Raw genomic sequence first — 21,686 nt, forward strand, 5'->3', positions numbered from 1 at the left:
TTTTCAAAATAAGTGTCTCCGTCTCCGTGTTCGACTTATAATAGTTGATTAATATGTGGTAAGAGGTGCTGTCAACGAAAGTTTTTCAGTGGTTGGATTATTTAGAAATAATCAACAATAGGGTTTATTCACAATAGATGGGCAATATGTGGAATTATTCAGGACAATTTTTTCTTTATATTTTTATAATAAAACTAATTTTAAAAATTGCTAAACCTATGGTCCAACCCGTTCGACCGCCCCTAAACCAATTTAGAAACACACTTGAATTGCCTGGAACTGCCAAAGAACCACTTAGAACCATAATCAAACTGAATCGTCCATGAACGGTCCAAATCAGGTTCATTTTTGTTGAATTGAAATCGAAATCGAACGGAACTGAAATCGAGATTGACCAAAACCGAAATGTGCTTATCACTATTCTGCACTATTGACTAAACGTCTTTATATTTTCAATTTCAAATTGTGTGAATTTTAAAAGTTTTTTAACCAAATCAAACTTGTAAAAGTCATGTATAGACTTGGTCCATACTATTTTAGTATACACCAATTTAAAAATAGCAAACACTTTTCAATGATTGTACTTTATTGTACTTATCAAATAAAATTCGTGTAAACCAAGTTCGCATAAGGCTTTGTCATCAAACTTATCTACACTTCTCCTACACATAACAAACTTGATGTCTAGAATAATTAAGGAATTAAAATTAGAAAAAAGTGTCTTGAATAATCCAACCTATTGCCCATTCTTTGATAATAATTCCATTGTTTGAAAATTTTTAAATAATTCAATCTTTGCATACCTTTTGTTTTGAGTGAACCTTTGTTATAAACAACTGATGACAACCAGTACCCTTTTCCTCTTCATTTTTCAATTCTGATTCACCTTCATTCATTCATCATCATCATATCAGTGTATCCACTCATAAGGACTATGAGCAGGATTTGGGGCGGGAAGGAAGACGGCAACCCATACCCATAAAGAAGGATGCGGTCAAAGAGTCCCCCGACTCAAAATTTGATCCTCCGAAGAAGTGCGTCCTGCATTTACTTGTCGGCCTACATCATAAGTTTTGACCTACAACAATAAATAACATATAAATATGCAAAAAAAATGAAAATATATAAAAAGTAAGCATATAAATAAAGGAAAAGTAAGAGCCATATATGAAAGGTAAGAGACAAGAACATCAACAAGTAAGGGGAAATTCTCCGTGATCTAAGATATCAATAGGCGCCTCCAATCACCCTTATCCGTGGTCAGGTACTAAGAGAGTTGTAACTCATGCATGTCCCTTTTTATCTGTTCCTCCCATGTTCTCTTAGATCATCCTCGACTTCTCTTAGCCTCCACTATGATGCATGTGTTCCTTCTCACGGGAGCATCATATGTCTTCCTCTTCATATGCCAAACCATCTTAACCTTATTCTATCCATCTTTGTGTGACTACACATCTACCTCATTATACACATTTCTGTAACTTCCATCTTATGTTCAAAGGATCCCTAAATCCCTCTTCTTCTTCATTTCTAATTCAATCTCGAAATCCCTAAATCTGTCTTCCTCTTTCGAAATCATACATTATACTAAAAAACTTGAAAAATTCCAAATGTCAAAAATAAAAAGAGTTTGCCAAATAGAACTCATTTATTGGCTAAAAAATGACATGGCATTTAATCTTGATCAATATCTCTACCATTAAAGTATCTTTGACTACTATTTATTTATAGTTAAATTGAGTAAATTAAAGAATATAATACATTGCATAATATATTGTTGATATCATATCATATCATATATTATACTAACTTGAAAGTTTCAAGTGTCACACTTAAAGAGAGTTGACAAATAAACTCATTTTGACTATAAATGACATAATATTTGATTTTGACCAATATCTTCACCATTAAAGCATCTTTGACTAACATTTATTTAAAGTTAAATTGAGTAAATTATAAAATATAATATACTGTATAATATATTTTTGACAACTTCCAAAATTACAGTGTTAATTTATACATATAACTGTCAAATTGAGTGTTTCTAAAGTATAATATCTCAGACTTTATTTTTAATATTATATGTTATGTCGATGCTAAAAAATCGTGCATTATATGTGTTTCTACGCTAGTTTTTACTAAATTAAATATTTGAAAACTTTTTCTTTCTCTCTCCAAAATATTGAGGTTGAATATGGTGTTACTTCATGGAAGCGAACTTATAATGAAAAAGGAAAATGAAATGTTGAGCATAATTGCTAGTAGCAAGTTGGAACAACCGATCAATTTTTTAAGAGTTCATTCATAACAAAATAAAGACAAAAAAATTAATTATTAAAAAATTTTGAAAAGATAAAATTATTTATAGATAATAGACAATAAATTAAATTATTCATAACAACTTTTCTTAAAATTATCCATATGGATTTATTCTCTTAAGAGTAAAAAGCATACTGTAGTCGATGAAGAATCAACTAGTCCTACACTTCTACAAGGCTACTTTAGAGTCTTCAAATTCCTCGTCCCCTCGACAGAAGTGTCTACAAGTACAACTACCTTCTCATCTCCGCACCATTCTCTCTCCTGTCCTCATCAGGTAACTCTTCCTTCTCTTTCTCTCTCCTTCTTACTTCTGCAATGGCGTCTTGATCAACTCCGCAATTTTTGAATAAAAGCAGCCATTACTTTCGAACCTTCCAGTTCGATCTAATCTCGGCTTCAATGTCCGACGATCACCATTTCCTCAACTCCGCGCTTCTTCTAACAATCTCTCTTCTTCTCTCGATTCCGGTAATTTTGATTATCTGGTTCCTTAAAATTGATTTTTGACTGTGTTTGACTTCTAGTTATTTTGATTTTGAAATGTTTCAAAATCATTTCGTTAAGGTTTGACTACTGAACTTGATGCTGTTTCGAGCTTTAGTGAGATTGTTCCTGACACCGTCATTTTCAATGATTTCCAAAGGTTTGTGTATAGATTATCATTTCATTGCGTTATTAATCACTTTTATTTTTTATTTATAATTTGAATGTGAAATTGTAGGTTTCCTCCTACTGCTGCTACTGTCAGTTCATCGCTTTTGCTAGGAATTTTGAGTCTTCCTGATACTATTTTCAGGGTAATATCAAAACTTCGAATTTCCGAAACATTTTGTGGAAAATCACGTTTTTGATCATGTGATGATTTCAGGAACTCTAGGTTAATACCATTTTGGTGTGGACTGTAGTCATTGTTCATGTATCCATTTGCCATCAACTTTGATTTTTCCATTAACTTATTAATTTTTTTTGTCAGTTTGATTTGGCTATAGAATGCTGTTGATACAGCTCTGGCGGACTCTGAGTGTGCAACTATCGCCAAATCGGATGCTAGATTTTCATGTTTCGTCGACAAGGTTTTCCGTTTTCCGTTTTTCTACATACTCGGATTGCTTTTTCTCTGATGTTTGCTGAAATTTTAAACCATTATCAAGTGATTTTTGTTTTTTCGCAATGAAATAGGCTTTAGTGAATGTTGGTGCTGAGTTGGCTAAGCTAGTACCTGGTACTCTGGTAGGGTGTCAACAGAAGTGGATCCTCGTCTAGCTTATTACACTAATGGGATAATTCACAAGGTACGTGTTAAGCATACCCCAAAGGATTCCCTTGCTCCTGATTCTGTTACGTAAAAAAGTTTGTTTTTAAGTTTGTTTTTATATTTGCCACGTCAGCAAGAATTGGTTTCTTTCTTTCTTTTTCTGTTTTTTACCTTGTATAAATAGGACCTTTTGTCCTTTGTGTTGTACTCATTCAAAAGAGGATTAATGAGAAAAGGTTACTGTGCATTTTCTTCTTTCTGAAAGTTCTACTTCTTCGTTACTTTGGCTCCATTAACAGCAACCATGCCTCCATTTTATCAGTACGTACTCTAAGTCGTCTGTTGATTGGTATAATCGTATAGCTTTGAGGTTCCTTCTTAGAGCATTTTGATGTTGGATGTTTTTATGACCCAACGTTAGGCGTATAATGTTCATTCATAAGAGATTTTCTTTCTGTATCAACTGTGAAATGCCACGTATAAGATAGTAGATAGCACACTGTCTGATCACAGACGTGTTGTTGATTGGCTGTGAATGTCTCTAATACTTAATAGGACTGTTCCTTAGAGTTAATTGGTGCTAACTTAAAGTCGCCCCCTCACCCTCTCCCTAGGAAGGCAGCAGCAATTCATTCAACCAATGTACCTTTTTCTATATCACGACAAAACAAAGGAGAAAAATCTCCTGTCTAACTTCCTTGATTAAATGAGTTGATAAAAATCCTAATGAGTTCCAAGTTGCAAAAAATGAATTGCTTTAATAAGCAATCACAATGCAATTGCATTTTGAGGATGTGGACATACTTGCTAGTATCATAGTAAAAGGTAGCCAACATAATCTTTTATTTCAAAAAGGATGTGGGCAAAAAAATATTACTTTTTTTTTTATAAAAGAAGTTATTATTTTTAGCTGTAAAAAGTTTTAAAAATCAAATTAAGTAACACGTTTTTTCTGAAAAGTAGCACTTTTTTTTGTAAAAAGTAACACTTTTTTGTGAATTTTGTTCAAAATTATTTTTTAATAGTAACACTTTTTTGTTGAAAAATATCATTTTTTTAACAAAAAAAAAATATTTTTTTGCCTAAAAGTAACACCCTTGTAATAGAAAAGTAATATTTTTTGTCAAATAAATTGGTTCTCATAGTTGTCATGTAAGAATGGTGTTCACTGGAACTTCTTCGTATATATATAAAATTATAAAGTAGAACATTAATTCAATGTTTACTTTCTTCCCCATGGTGTCCAATCACTAATGTGAATTATGATGGGACTTCAATTTATAGAGCAAGTTCCTATTCGTTTTGTAAGAGGAGCAATAAGAAACTACCACTTTCTTATTGATGGTACCCACATCATATTTTAGGTTTTCTTTCGAGTCGTTTAGGTTCGGTAGGGAGCATCAAATATGTTACATAGTACGTAAAAACAATGTAAAAATTGATTGGAGATTACATGGAAAGCGAGGGAGGTGCATATTTAGGGCATAAGTGTACATGTAATGCAATATAGTTATTTTGGAAAGTTTTACATTCTCAAAGGTATTGTTCCAATTAGCCAATTGGTTAAGTTCCTCTTGTCTCATCCTTACTTTGAGTGTGTCTTACTTTTTTTTGGCTATTTGAAGCACATATCTTCATAGCTAAGAGGTTTTACTTTCAAATATACTTACAAATACTTTAAATGATTTGCAATCAAAGGTGAAACCACCCACATTGTTAGATTGGTTATTGTTATGGGGTCAAATAAATAAACCCGTATATTTAGTCAAACCCTAACCACCCAACTCGGTCCAATAACTTCTTAAAATAACTACCCATTACTCACCATAATCTACCACTCACCCATCATCCCCATGATTCCCACATTTATTCACCATTTAACCTCCACTCTACCATGATAAATACATGTCGCGTACATCATTTGCACGGGACTAAGCTTTCATATTACTATCGTTACACCACAATAAATATTCACCCTCCTACGTACAATCTATACTGAACCAAATATTCCTTCAATTGATCTGAACTCATCCTACAATCCGTTAATCTTGTATTCATTCATTATCATATATTCATTACTTTCTGTCTCTCGATCTGACTTGAACGTCGGAGGGGTTTTCCGGGAAATAACCCCCGGACAAGGCTAACGTTGTATTGCAGGATTTGAGGTCTCATCAGCGGAAGGATCATAAGCACTTTCAGCATACTGACAGTTACCCTCGATTACACCTTATATCCAGGTATTTAAATGTCTTTTGCACTTCCTCGTTTCATGACCGAAACAGTTTGGCGCCGTCTGTGGGGATTACAAACATAAAAGTTGCGTCTCCCCTAAAAATAAAAAAAAATAAAAAAAAACCGTAACTCACAAATTATTTGTGTGACTCCATTTCATTCGGTCAGACCGGTACAGAGATAAACAAGATCACATATATAAATTGATTGAACCACAATTTTTATCTTGATCATAGTCAGTAAATTGATCTCCTTCTGCTCAAATTCAATTATACTAAAAAATTTCGATGAGTTTCATGCCTTTTTCATGATTATCGGTGGTTAGATTATTTTGAGAATTAGATTATGTTACACGATTTTTTTTGGGCGGATTTTAATCAATTAGTGATTTTTCAATGGAAAATAATCAGTTTTATTAAAAATAACTGTTTTCCAATGAAATGTGGTTGAGCTTGAATCATTTATTTGAGATTGTAACTGTTGTGGCGACAGATGTCACCAATTCTAAATTCTTATGCAACTATCTGTTCGGTCAAAAACAAAGCATGCTTTGCAGTCTTTTGTAGTCCAAGGACTTAATTATTCTAATTAGAAAAGGTGAGGAATGCAAAATCTAAATTCACTTCTTTGATATATTCTCATAATAAACATCTACTAACTATAAATTAGGGAATGCCTTCAAATTGGAAGTTTGTAAAAAATCATCAATGGAATTAATTTGTGGAGCTGTTGATCGATTGTGAAGATGGAATATGCAATTTATTTGTTACATATAACATTACTATTAGTGCCAATTCCACAATATTTGATACAGAAAGCCATGTATCATTATAAATTTCACCCGCTATCGTACTTCATCTCTATGTTACTTAGCTTGAACCCTTGTTAAGCAGATTGGTTTCCTCCCTTTCATTATCGACCGATGTAATCAGATTATAAGTGAACGAGTTGAAATTAAATGTAATCAGATAAAGTTGTGGTTATTGTTTATAATCAATTGGAAGGTCAAAAAAAAAAAATTAGTTCCAATTTTGAGTTCGGTTTGATGCACCTTCAAAAGGGTTATTAGATCCGTAGAATGTTTCCAAATCAACTTCAACTATCTAAAAAAATCAATCCCAATGTTGAAGTTCGGTTTGATGCACATTCTAAAGGATTAGATGACCCGTAGAACATTTCCAAACTAGCTTCAACTAATTCGTTTCGGTCTAAAAAAAATCAGCCCCAAATCTTACAATAAGAAAGTAACTCATTTACACGTGACAAAAACCAGCGATCTCAATGCTTTACCATAGTTTGTATTTATATAAAGCTTCGGCTACGATTACATCGGATCCCTGAAAAATTACCTACATTGATTGTATTGGTTGGATTCGGGTACGATCTGACAGTGGTTCAAACTATCTATATCGGATCCCCGGAAAACTACCTACATTAACTGTATTGGTTGGATCCGAGTACGATCTGACAATAGTTCAAACTATGATCTATGAATCAGATCCCCGGAAAACTACCTACATTGATTATATTGGTTGGATCCGGGTATGATCTGACAGTGGTTCGAACCATCCACCCGTGAGAGAACAATCTTAGGTAACTTGATACATAAAGCAAAATCATCACCATCGCCTTCTAATGAAATGCTACATAAAGGATGCAAATCTTTGATTAGTATTGCCAAGTGAAGAATATATTATATTAATCTGATGATGATCATACAGTTACTCTTACTTTTATTTATCAACATATATCGGGTGTTTTATATTTGTTATATTCATGGGTCAACATGAAAAGTGATGAAGTATGATATTGACACATTGGAAGAATATTATATTATTTCTGCATGGGAATTCAATACTTCACCATTATTATTCTTAATATATTGGGTCTTACTTATATGTGGTTTTCAATGATGAGTGTATAAAGTCATCTGAGTTTTCGCCTAGTTTGAAAGTCATATTATTATTGAAGTTCCAACACGTGGGCGTTATTTGTCACATTATGGAATCATCTGAGCTTTCAACTAGTTTGAAGTCATATTATTATTAAAGTCCCAACATGTGGGCAGTATTCGTCATATTATGGAATCATCTAAGCTTTCACCTAGTTTGAAAGCCATATTATTATTGAAGTCTCAAAATGATTGATTTTGGGCAATATTTTCAAAGTATTTATCTTAATTATCAAACTTTCACCTAGTTTGAAAGTGAAATCCTTGCGAGTGTCACCTAGCTTGGTAACTCGGACTCTTATTAAGCCCCAAAACGATGATTTTGGGCGTTATTTGTCAATGTATTCATAGCGAGTATCACCTAGCTTGATAACTCGATCACTTATTAAGCGGACCTATGTCCGATCAGTATATTCATCAATGTTTTCGAAGGATTCACCTAGTTTGATTCCTTATCTAAGTCCCGGATGATTGACGGCTGGGCAATGCGGACTTATGTCCGATCCAAATATTCCTTAAATGCAGACTTATGTCTGATCCGAATATTCATCAATGCTTTCGAAGGATTCATCTAGTATATGATTCCTTATCTAAGTCACAGGTGTTTGACTGCCAGACCATATCATCATATCAGGCTCTAAAAGTCGAATCATCAAAAGTGGCCCAAAGGCCAAATATTTATAATTCATGGGGCTTCCACCATCATGGGCCCATCGAGGCAAGAATTCGAAGTTTACCTTATTCGGACCTTATTGCATGGTTTCTTTCGAATATTTATTTGATCTGCATCACAGGTATGATTTTTTCCGCATAAAGACTGATACCCTCGCTACCTTAAATTCCCTCATCTATCACTCTTCATGCGTGGGGCTAATGTTATGGGGTCAAATAAATAAACCCGTATATTTAGTCAAACCCTAACCACCCAACTCGGTCCAATAACTTCTTAAAATAACTACCCATTACTCACCATAATCTACCACTCACCCATCATCCCCATGATTCCCACATTTATTCACCATTTAACCTCCACTCTACCATGATAAATACATGTTGCGTACATCATTTGCACGGGACTAAGCTTTCATATTGCTATCGTTACACCACAATAAATATTCACCCTCCTACGTACAATCTATACTGAACCAAATATTCCTTCAATTGATCTGAACTCATCCTACAATCCGTTAATCTTGTATTCATTCATTATCATATATTCAAGACTTTCTGTCTCTCGACCTGACTTGAACGTCGGAGGGGTTTTCCGGAAAATAACCCCCCGGACAAGACTAACGTTGTATTGCAGGATTTGAGGTCTCATCAGCGGAAGGATCATAAGCACTTTCAGCATACTGACAGTTACTCTCGATTACACCTTATATCCAGGTATTTAAATGTCTTTTGCACTTCCTCGTTTCATGACCGAAACAGTTATTTTGGTTGACAAGCTAATAAGGATATTATCTAAATGAGAAGATCTTTTTCATTCTTTACAATTAAAAATTAACCCCACTAATTAGGGCCTCAAAATGCCAAACCTTGCAAAGATTCTACCCATTAAAAACATAGCCACCACTTTTGAATCATATGTGGCCTTTGCTTACACCCTTGAAAATGTTGTTTGGAATAAGCAATATATACAAGTACCTTTAGGATTTGGGAATGGGCTTCATAGGTTTTGGTCGTAAAAAGAATTTTAAGGGCGATACAGATGTCTGGTTGCAGTAAACTTAAAAAAGTTTACAATATGATCGCGATACAGTGATGCGGCCTTTTTATGCACTATGATACTTAGTGATGGCCACGAAGCGGGTTACCCGGAACCGAACCGGTGCCGAACTGCTTGAAACCGTCCCGGAACCGGAACCGTTCGCGACAGGTTTTGAACCGGCCCGAACCGCGAAACCATGAAACTACCAGAAAAAACCGCTTGAACCGGATCAAAGAACCGCGGGCCGGTTCACCCGGACCACCGGTTCCATGAAACCGCCCTGGAACCGACCTAACGATTCCTTGGAACCGGAACCAGAACCAGACCTGGAACCGGGCGATTCACCCAGCCCAGCGGTTCTTTGGAATCGGCCAAAAACTAGCCGTTGGGATTTTTTGTATAAATACACCACACTTTCAATCATTTTCATACACAACTCATCTCTTCTCCTACTCTCTCTACTTAATTACTTAATTACGTAATTATTCTCTTAATTACATAATTAGTCTTTTAATTATTTCTTAATTACATAATTAGTCTTTTAATTATTTCTTAATTTAGTTTTACATAATTATTCTCTTAATTACATAATTACTTGTTAGATAAGATATTTTGTTGTTCTACCGATAATGCAACCGCCAACATTAAATGCATCGAACATTTGTAAAACGAACCTGCTTTTATTATTATCCTTGGTGGTAGATTATTACACGTACGTTGTTGTGCTCATATAGTTAACTTAGCTTGCCAAGCAGGTATTAGACAACTAAGTGATTTATTAGATCCCATTAGAGACATAATGAAGTGACTTAGAGTTGGACATATAAAGAGAAGATATAAGCAACTATGTGACCATTATCAACTAAAAAAAGTGTATTGGTCATTAGATACTCCTACACGTTAGGGCACAACCCATAATTTATCAAAAAAGTTATTAATTATCGTCCAGTTATTACACAACTGTATAGTGAGTGTACAGATAGCCATATAAGTGATGAAACATGTGAACTAGCTATAGGCATACAGGAAATATTAGAAGCGTATGTCCATGCAACTAAGATTTTTTCATATGTTTACGAACCAAATGTCCACATAGTAATAAGTGAATGTATTACTATTTTTTATCATCTTCTTAAACATTTGCATGAGGATACTAACATATATTTAAAGCCGATTCTTGCAGATATGATGGACAAGTGGAAGACGTATTTTACTGATTTTCCTTTTATTTATGGAATTGCGACAATTTTAGACCCATGTTTTAAGACGGAAATCCTTATTAAAGTAATTGGATTTTACTACCAATCATTAGATCGCCCGCCTAGTGATGTACGTAATTATGTTGGAAATTGTAAAAAAAATTTAGCAGAACTTTATGATTACTATGCTAGTGTATATATAACCCAAGTCGCGATACATTTAGGCGTTCTAGCGTCTCGACACGTCCCACTTATTATAATCCCATAATAGCTAACATAATAAGCCAAGATGATAGTTTTGTATGACCATCTTCTTCCTCACCCTCCACTTCATATTTAGAATTAGATAATTATCTTAAACATCACTTTGAAATTGACCAAGGTAGCTATAATATTTTAGAACGGTGGAAAGAAAAATCCATAAAATTTCCCATATTATCGAGAATTGCAAAGGATATCCTTGCAATTCCTGTTTCTACAATTGCGTCGGAGTCTGCTTTTAATGCAGGTAGAAGAGTTCTAGACGAAAAGAGATCTCGTCTTGCCCCACATACTATTCAAATATGTGTTTGCAAGAAAGATTGGGATCAAGCGGAGCTCTAAACACAAGGACTCAAGAACGATGATGATCCATGGATGATGATGGATACATCTGCATCATCGTCAGAGGAGAGTCAGCGAAAGCATCTAACCAACCAGATGATGATGATGAAGACGAATAGGATCAATCGGACAACGATTAATCAACATTCAACAATTACAAATAAAAGGTATGACAAAGAACTACGTGGGCTTTGATTCCTTCGGGATACGTAGGCAGGTTAGTATTCCTTCAGGTACTAGGTTCAAGTCCATTTTCTCCCTCTTTTTTTATTAATCATCTTTATCGTTTCTTATTTATTTTTTTCATTGTTTTTAGTAAATATTTTAATAACGATGACAAACAATGAATTTCGCTAATAATCAAGTAATCATCAAAGGTACGTCCGCATTATTATAGCATTTTTATATTATATTTTAAGGAAAAATAAGAATGGAACCGATGGTACGACCCGCCCGATCCGCCTCATGAACCGCCAAGGAACCGCCCAGAACTGGAACGTTCGAATCAGGTTCCACAAGAAACTGGAACCAAAACCGGATGGAACCGGAACGAAACCGGTCCAACCCAGACCGTGGCCATCACTAATGATACTCAATACATAAAGTCAAGTCATTTCTCACCAAAGTGTTCAACAGAAATAGCTTTGGGTGATATAATGATCAATAGTTTTCATAAAGTTTAAACCATTAGTCAATTAAATTATATTAGATATAGATATATTAGTGAACCCCATATTTGCAACATATTTGAAAATTCATAATCACAAGTGGAGACGATTTATGCTTTCCTACTAAGTAGATTTAGGAGAATTTAGGTCAATTAGGTTTGATATAGCTGATACGGATAAAGGCATGTCAAATTTGATGGATATAAGCTTGGCAATAGTCAACCTAGTGAATATGATAGGATTTTAGGATATTACAAGGTGAACATTCATAGCGTGTAAAGATTTCTTTCTAACCATGATACAAAAGCGAAGCCGCATCGTATCGTACGACGTTGTGTCATAAAGGTTTTAATATATCCTGAACCAATATTAATTGCATTATAAAGGTGTGCAAATTGGATTTTAAGCTGCATTAAGAAATATTTCATGGTTGTGCCCAACATTTGGCAGTACAACAACCTGATCGTTTTAGTTACCGTGCTTGTTACCGCTGCGACCAATATTACATTTTTGCACTATGTTTTCAACCTATAGAATACTCAACCTAGACACAAAGAACAACTAGAATAGGAAGTTGGAATACTGGACAACTATTTTTTCAGAAACCCTCTCTCACACAATTGCACAAATTAACTCTCTTATGCCCGTTGTTAAGAATCCAATCAACACACGTGTTTACCTTCAAGTTCTATTTCATTCTTAAAGGCGCATTTGAATTGAGCGAAAAGTACATAAAAGTCAAAGTAGAAAAACAAAATTAGTTAAATAGAAGACTAAAGAAATTTGATTGTTAAAGAGATGAAAAAATTGATTAGAAAGCAATGAAAAATAGATATTAACAATTAGTTCCCTCATTTTTGGGTATAAATTTACTTTAGGGGAGGGTAGGGGAATAATTTTCCTCCAAATGAGGGAAATCATCTTCTTTTTCATTTATCTTATTTAATTGATTTTTATTTTACCTCTTTCACAATTAATTCAATTACACTATTTGCATCTCTACTTACCTTTATTTCATTAGTGTGACTTTTTACTCCCTTAAATATTTACACTCAATCCAAGGAAGTCCTACATGTATAACATCCTAAACTATATTAGAGAGGCATGTAGGAAAAACTTTAACCCATAAAAACCCTTGGTAGATGAAAACCTACGGAAATTTCACCTCTCTAGCAACTAAAAAACCTAATGAAACTAGATACAATTAAATAACAAGCAACACACGTTTACCTTGATTCTACTCTTAATTTTCTGAATTTTATCTCTAATAATAACTTACAAGTTAAGAAAGATTTAGGGAGCATAATGAGCCCACAAACATTTTTCTTATTTTTGAGTTTTGACATTGTTTCCTAAAATTTGTTGACAAAGCAAGGCAACTAAATCTAAATGATATGTGCACAAAATCTCACAAACGAAAAAGAATTTTAGAAACTTAACTTGTGATCCCTTTTGTATGCAAATCTCAGGTTAGAAAGAGCAAACATATTATTTTTGTATCTGCACGGTGTAACACATACACCTTATGAAACGTGCACAAATTAGGAAGCATCGCGTAATATTTTGACTTCTCTTTTAGAATTTGTACGACAAGGCCTCACCATGAAACTAATGAATATGAACAAGATCATTCAATTATTCAGGCCAAGATTTTTGAACTGAATTGCAAGTAAAATGGTACTTCCTTCCCACGCATCAAGTGATCCGTGTGACCGATGAGTCCATATGAAGTATTGGGTAGCTACATGCCATTGTTGGCCCATGAATTAATGCATATGAACTGTAAGGTGAATTGAAAAATCAACTGTAGACCCTAGATCCTTTAAAAAAAAAGAGGAACTTAATCTTAATTTACATCATTTTCTCTCTCTCTCTCAAGAGAATTGCCCTCAATTCTTTGTTTACATTAGTTTGATTATGTGCGAAGAAAACCGAAAAATTCACTAGTTAGAAAAGTTGAAGTTTGAGTCTTTGAAGAGCGTAGAGAGGAACAAGTAGCCAATTGGGATTACTGAAGTGACGAATCATATGAATAATTGGTAACTATAAGAGAATATAACACATGATATGATTGAATGAAGGAGGAAAATACATATAAATTATCATTGAAATTGGTTTTCTTTGTTTTAAATTATTATGTGATAGAGTCAAATAAAGTTGGTTTTTTATTAACGATGATTTTTCACATTAATTTGTTTTTATTATGTTGTCTGGTCCCATATTGTTGACCTTAAAGCTTTGGCATTATTGTAGTTGTGGGTAAAAGTGTAGAACTAATGTTGGCTAAGAAACTAGTTGGTCCACTAACATGGAATGTTTATTCATTATAGTAAGCCTCACTTCAATATTTGTTTCTCCATTGTACATTGTTTCCAAGCTTTGAAGTTTGTGAGATTCAGAATTTGCAAGTCACAAACTCCAAATCGTTGATTATGTGGGATTCACGGAGCAGCCAATGTATAACAATAAGTATAGTAGATATTTAGTCAACACCGTACATTGTTATTCATGATACATGTATTCTGTCTCTGAACCAAAATTGTTATGCTGTCAAAAATTTCAGGTGCATGATCTTGTAAGGCTATACAATGATGTTGACGTCCCACCAGAGCGTTTGCTGTTTAAGATTTCTTCAACATGGCAGGTTTCTGTTAACAGTAACTTTAAATTATTGTTGTCCCAAGTGATAGGGCTAATTGCAAATATAGTCTTTTATCTATTCATTCAACTGTGCTAGTGCGTGTAGTTATTGCTGACGACTATTCTGTGGTTCTTTTAAGCTTTGCTCAAGCTTCTGCAGCAGCCCAAGCTGGAGCATCTGTCATTCAGATATTTGTTGGCTGCTTAAGGGTAAATTTCTTCCTATAACGAAAACATAGGGCTAATTGCAAATATAGTCTTTTATCTTTTTATCAAATCATTGGTGGTTAATCGGGATTGGGCATGTAATCATAGTGGAGATTCGGAGATTGATGCTGCTATTAAAAGAGGGGAGGATCCTGGGTTGGTGCTGGTGAGTTATTTTTTATTATTTTTTTTTTCTACTTCCACTTAATTCTTTCAATGTGTTTAGGGACTGGTTGGACTTTGACCAAGCTTCTAGAGATTTCCGATCCTTAGTAGCATAGTGCAAAATCGCAGATGAGGTCATGATTGCAATTATAATTGCATAACAATTGTGGTCAATGAGGATGGTTATGCAGCTATCTTGGCCTACATAGCAGTCACAGTAAACTGAAAAATCTTAAAAATACAGTAATGATGCAGTCGATATTTTGCAGTTTGCTGAATTGATTTATATAGAATCAGTTCTAAGAAACAAAAGTGTCGGCCAAAAGATTCTGGAAACCATTTTGAGAAATTTAAACAATTTAGGTTGTTTGACTCATTATTTTATTTCTTTTGATTTGTTCTATGATTTTGCTCATTTCATTTGTACGAAAAACATAACCGCTTTTGTATGTTTTTCTACATACATGTATAAAAAGAAAACTCAAAAAACGTGAAATTCCATTTCGTATGGAACATTTTCTATATTATTCTAATTTATTTGAGTAAAGTGGACTCATTTGATCCTTATACTTTGCTCTATAGATCCATAGCTAGGCTGTGCTGTTTGTTGGTGTTGGTTATCTGTTACTAGAATTGCAAATCTAAAATCAGTTAGCAAATAAAAGTTTCATCTTGAAGTCTCTGAATACTAAGCATCTGCAGGTGACCAAAGCCTACAATTATATCCATAAATATTGTCACAAATCGAAGCTAATGGCAGCAGCAGTTCGCAACAAGCAGAACCTTTATAGTCTCCTTGGGTATACAGTTATATCTTAGCCATTTGAAATTAGTCATGTTGAGTGTGTGGAAAGTTCTCAAGAACTGCTAGTTCTTATTCAATTGCTTATCATCGTCCTTCAGGGTAGATTACATAATAGCTCCGTTGAAGGTGTTGCAGTCACTAAAAGAATCTACAACCTCTCCTGATGAGAAATATGTTTACATGAGGAGGCTATCCCCACACTCGGCTTCTATCTTTGAGTTCATCAAAGAAGAGGTTTGTTTCTTAGTTGAGATGTCGCTTTTCATCTAGTTTTACAAGTTTTGTTGAATTCTTGCTTTGTGCTTAAAAAATGAATCATTTCTTCACGTTATACACTAGCTAAATTGTTGTTTTTAGGATAAAAATAAATACATCTTGGTGGTATTGCAAATAGTAAGTCTACTAGATAGATTCTCGTGTCAAACACAATTTTTATAATATAACTTACTAATCACATACTCCCTTATATTATGATCAAATGTCTTTATTTGGTTTTACACACTTGTCGATATACAATTTTAATCCTAAAATCTTCTAAATGCGATTGGTTAAAAATTATAAAAAATTGACAATAATAAAATTACATTGAGATGAATCAAATAAGATCACATTTGACAGTGTTTTAGCTTATAGATTGATAATAAAGTATACTCCTTATAAAGAGTGATTTGTAAATAGTTCTAAAAAACAACTGGGACATTTAGGAGAGAGTATATAACTAAGATATTATGTAATTTTAAATCAAAATAAATGATAAATTTATTTAACTTAAAAACACTTAAAATATTTTATAAGATTTAAATTACTATTAGATTATAAAAACAAATTATTATTATGTATGCTCCTTTTCTTTTATATTAGTCAAGAGTAGAATAATCACATAATAAAAAAATTAAAAAAAATTTTTTTAAAAAAAAACTTAATCCTTAGAGTAAGTGAAGTATTTAATTAAAAAAATATGTATAATGGTAATATTGAAAAAAGGTTTAAAAAGTTGATTATCTATGGAAAGATCATTCAATAAACAACATATATCAAAATATTTACAGAAAAAAGAAAAGATTAAAACATATTTATTACTATTATAATTAATTGACACAAAAATACTAAATATATTATCTATGAAAAGATTATCTGAAAATGTCCAAAAATAATTATTAATTTTTTTACATTATCTGTTGAATGTAATCATGTAAGTAATAGATTATCTATAATAAGATTGTTTTAATACTATTTTCTTATCTTAATTAACTATGATAATATATTTTCTAAATAATTTATGAATGATACGTCTATGAAATTAGTATGTTTACCTAATAAATTAATGTATTAACCAACAATTAAAATTTTGATGTGTGCCTTAATTGTTTAAGGTAGAAAATTAACTAAACAGGATATAATTTTAAAATATATTTTAATTTAATTAAATCAATTTTATATAGAAACAAGTAGAATCAAAGCAGCAACCTCATTATCTATCTTAACATTTAAATTACGTAAATCAAATAAAATAGAGTTAAGTTTTTCTAGATGCTTTCTTAATGGCGTATCTGACTACATTCGGAGGCTAAATAGTTGTTGTTTTGGAAGTAGCTTGCAGGTTTAAGATTTTGTCATATACAATCACTCTAATTCAACTATAACTCAATGATGGTAACTTGATCAACAACCTCTGTAATGATATGATCATCTAGCCTCAACAAATTGGTAGAGTGAGTCTTCACCTCCATCTCCACTAACTATCCTTCAGTCAATCTATCTCCAGATCCCGAAGTAGAAGCCTCATTTGTAGGGATCAACAGACGCCAAATTTTATTACTGCTTTAGCAACATCTTCATATTTATCTTCCATAGCTCGAAACTGTTCTTGCTAGAAAATTTCTCAATTCTAATTGTTGAATCTTCAACCTTTGTTTCCTCAAAGAACAATCCAAGGTCGAAATCTGTGCTCTTGATGCCTGTTGTAGTGCGGACAGTGGAAGCAATAACCCAAAAAAAATCGAGAAATAATAAAGAAATAAATAATAATAATAATAAAACACACTTGTAAAGTAACGTGGTTCACTATCAATGTGATCGCTACGTCCACTAGGCACCGAGAACAAATTTCACTATGTAAAGAGAACAAAAACAAGATGATATAATGTAATTTGTCTGCTTACCAAAAACTCTCAATTTTAATCTTCTCTTAACCCTAAACCTAAACAATGGGGGTTTATATATTAACCCTTAAATACAAAGAAAATTAGGTTTCAAGAAAGCTGATTAATAAAACCCCAAGCGCCGAACTCTGAAGTGGAAACGTGCAGACGTGCCTAATCTCGACTGAGATTAATGTAATCTCTAACAAGACTCAATCTCGCCCTAAGTAATTGTGTTCCACGAACTCTAATCTCGATTGAATTGGCCACCAGTCTCGACCGAGACTAAATGAATCTCGCCCAAGACTCCAATTGCCCAAAGTTATAGTCGTTTTCCATTTTAATCTTGACCAAGATGAATGCCACTATCGACTGAGATTAGTGTATGTTGGTAACAAAAACTTTTTGACCACTCTCTTTATTTCTTCCCCTGTTTTAGACTTGGTTCAAGTCACCAAACATCAACATTGAATTTATTAATGACTACTTCAAATCGCCAAGCTTTTGATTAATTTAAAGTTATTTAAATGATTCTTCATTAATATTCAGATGAATACAACAAACTAACAAACAACTGAATAATACGATTTAAATATAGTTTCTAAACTAGATTAATCTAGCTAACTATTCAAAACAATTTAAACATTCAAACCTTTCAACCTAATCGATTAAAAGCTTAATCGATTATTAATATTGCCCTAAAAATCAGTATTCAACTCATAGACCCAAAATTCAAAATTGAAATTTCAAATCCCTTGAATTTAGGTTTAATACTAATTCAAATGTATTTAAACAAACAAATTAAACTTAAATTAATTCTAAGTGTTCTTTAAATGTCTTAGTATATTATTTAATCTTACTAAAATTGACTTTCACCATCCAAAATATAACGAATTAAAACTAAAAAGCCAACAATGTTATTTTCGTGACCCTTGGTAGCAAATATCATTTGCAGCTTCACGTAAACAAAAAGTGCACATGATTCAATAAGGCGTTTTACTATAGTTCGTTATAATCCAAAATCAAAAAACTATAAGCAGTTTAGCAACTAGCTTTTTCATTGGCTATTTTGTTGATTTTTGGTATTTTGGCTGGTTCAACAGCTAACTGATATCAGGTAAACGACATTCAAGCCAACTAACTTTCAACTCAAAAAAAGGTTTTATTGGTTATTGGCTTTTAGTAATTTTTTCTCAAATAAACAATCAACAATTAACAATTAATTTTTACCAAATACTTTCCACAACATTTGGGATTTGGCAGTCGAACCAGTCAACCTTATTTGCCAAATAGACCTCAAGTATTTGGCCCCCATCAAAATAAAGGACAAATTAGAACTATTTAGAAAGTTAATCTCAATCTCTCGAATCTTTACAACGAAGTCATGAAGCCAAATAGACCTTAACATCTAATTGCTACCTCAAGCTATAATTGAGGAAGACTTATATAAGATCTACCCCAAAAGCTATTGTCAACTAGGCTTAATAAATAACTTGTTCGTATTATCTCTTCCACCCTGTTAGCATTGATTATGGAAAACATAATTCTTATTCAGACGGTGGAATCATGCACATATAAAAAGTTTATTGTAAAGAAAAGCAACGTAAGTTGTTACTATCACCATTCCAGAAAGGTATCATTGTATCCTCCTTTCACTGAAGGTAGTATTATCTCTTCCACGCTATTACCATTGCAACCAAGGTATCAGAATTTTTTCAGCAGGATTAGAAAATTTAAGATGGGGATATTGATATTTTCTTTTGTTTCAGCTTGTCAAATGGGACCAAAAAAGCTTGGCTTCTGCAATGGGACCAGCTGCAGTGGAGCTTCTCACTGCTGGTATTGATGGCCACACTAATCAAACTAACCAAGTTGAGGAATTATTTGGGAAATTGGCCACCCCGAACGTGTGAACCTTTGCTGCTTTGGCTCACAAGTAATGGTTGATTCTCACTTTCAATCGAATGGAATGATGCGTTACTTCATTCAGCTCTGCTAATGTCCTCACTTCTGGACAAGTAGGCTGTCTCCCTTAGCTTTCGTCTTTACCTGAGAAATGGCGTAAGATCTTGCATTGAAAATTATGTCTTTTCTATACCTGAAATTGTGTTTATATGAGAGGATATCTATGTTTGTGCTTCAATCGAGGTAGGTTCCTTGACTTATACTTTGACAGAAGTGAAAATGACGTGCTTTGTTTCAAGGTTAGATTTGCAATGACTTAACCGAAGTGTGTGTGCGATTCATTAGTTTATATTGTGTTTAAATAAGAATTTGGGTGGAAAAGGAAAGGAAGGGAAAGGAAGAAACTAAAGAAATTTCCCTATTTGATTTGGAGGGATTTACCTTTCATATCTTTGATCTTTGGAGATATTTGATTATTACTCCTTTCGTTTCATATCGTGGGTTACGCATGGATTATTTCATAGATGATGAGACAAATTGTAGGCATGATTAGATATTGTTAGATTCATCTTGTATCTAAAATTTTAATATATATTGTTTACAATTATTTATAAAGTGTATTTGTAGATTTTAAGGCTTGAATTATATTTACAAATTGTGAAAAAAGTTAAATATAACTAACAATCTAACATTATGAAACAAGAAATATTTTATTCTTAATTTATAAGTTAAAACATAGTCAACTGGAATTACAATTAAAAATATTAAGAATTAAATTTATTTGATGTGTGTAAAAAGAAACGAGACATTTAAAATGAATACGAGAAAATATTAGTGTTTTCTTACAAGCTCCAAATACATCCTCTTCAAACCCCCTTTCCAAAAATGATATTTAAACAAAAGAAAATATAATCATGTACATATCTTCCCTTTCCTTTAGATAAAGGATGGTCATAAGGCGGTTTTGAGGCAGATTTAGCCAGATTTGAACTCAGACCCATTAATTTTTAATGGATTTAGACCCGAATCTAAATCCTAATAAGAGTTTGAAATTTTAAACTTATATCCAGATTCTTCAAGTCTAACGAGTCTAGGTTCCTTAATGAATCTAAAAGAATACTTTTAGTATAACGATGTATATGTGGCTATCCCTATAAACAACTCCTTCATGCACAAGTTTCCAAAAAAAAAAAAAAAAAAAAAAAAAAAAAAAAAAAAAAAAAAGCTAACAATAAAAACAAACGACAACTTTCTCCAATATCAGATAAGAAAAACCATAACGCAACAGCTGAGAAATCAACAATTTTGGAGCACCACTCAAAGTTGGGCGTGAATCTTTTCTAGCATAAATTGACGTTTTGTAAGTTTTATCATTTGTCGAGTACAATATAAATTTGCTTACAAACAAACGATTCAATTCCCGTAGGAAATGGAACAATCAACGCTCTAAGTAAGATACTGAGAAGATCTTTTAAGTCTACAAAGGATTTATGAACTGTTGGTGTAATATCCGTAATATTTTTAAAAATAAATAAATAAATAAATAAATAAAAATAAAAATAGAACAAAATAAATAATTAATAATATTAAAATACAGAAAATTAAATTAAAGAAACATTGTTAAAAAAAACTAAGTTTTACGTTTAATAAAAAAATAACAAGTTATTCGTTTAATTTAAAAAAAATTTAAATAAAATAAAATAAGAAAAAGAAAACCAAAAAAGTTAGGAGTAGTTTTAATATAAAAAAATAATTGAGTTTAGAAAAACTCATTTACACTACTTAAAAAAAAAAAAAAAAAAAAAAAAAAAAAAAAAAAAAAAAGCCTTTAAAATTAAACTTCCTTCCCCCACTCCCTAAAATAACTTCTCATTCAACT

The 21,686-nt window shown here is 32.6% G+C and overlaps 1 pseudogene; it reads left to right on the forward strand.

Annotated features, from left to right (window-relative positions):
- Positions 1–322: 322 nt before the first annotated feature.
- LOC130799247 (uncharacterized) lies at positions 323–20,411 on the forward strand (annotated as a pseudogene).
- Positions 20,412–21,686: the final 1,275 nt, after the last annotated feature.

Source organism: Amaranthus tricolor, chromosome 14 (assembly GCF_026212465.1).
Source record: "Amaranthus tricolor cultivar Red isolate AtriRed21 chromosome 14, ASM2621246v1, whole genome shotgun sequence".
NCBI lineage: Eukaryota > Viridiplantae > Streptophyta > Magnoliopsida > Caryophyllales > Amaranthaceae > Amaranthus > Amaranthus tricolor.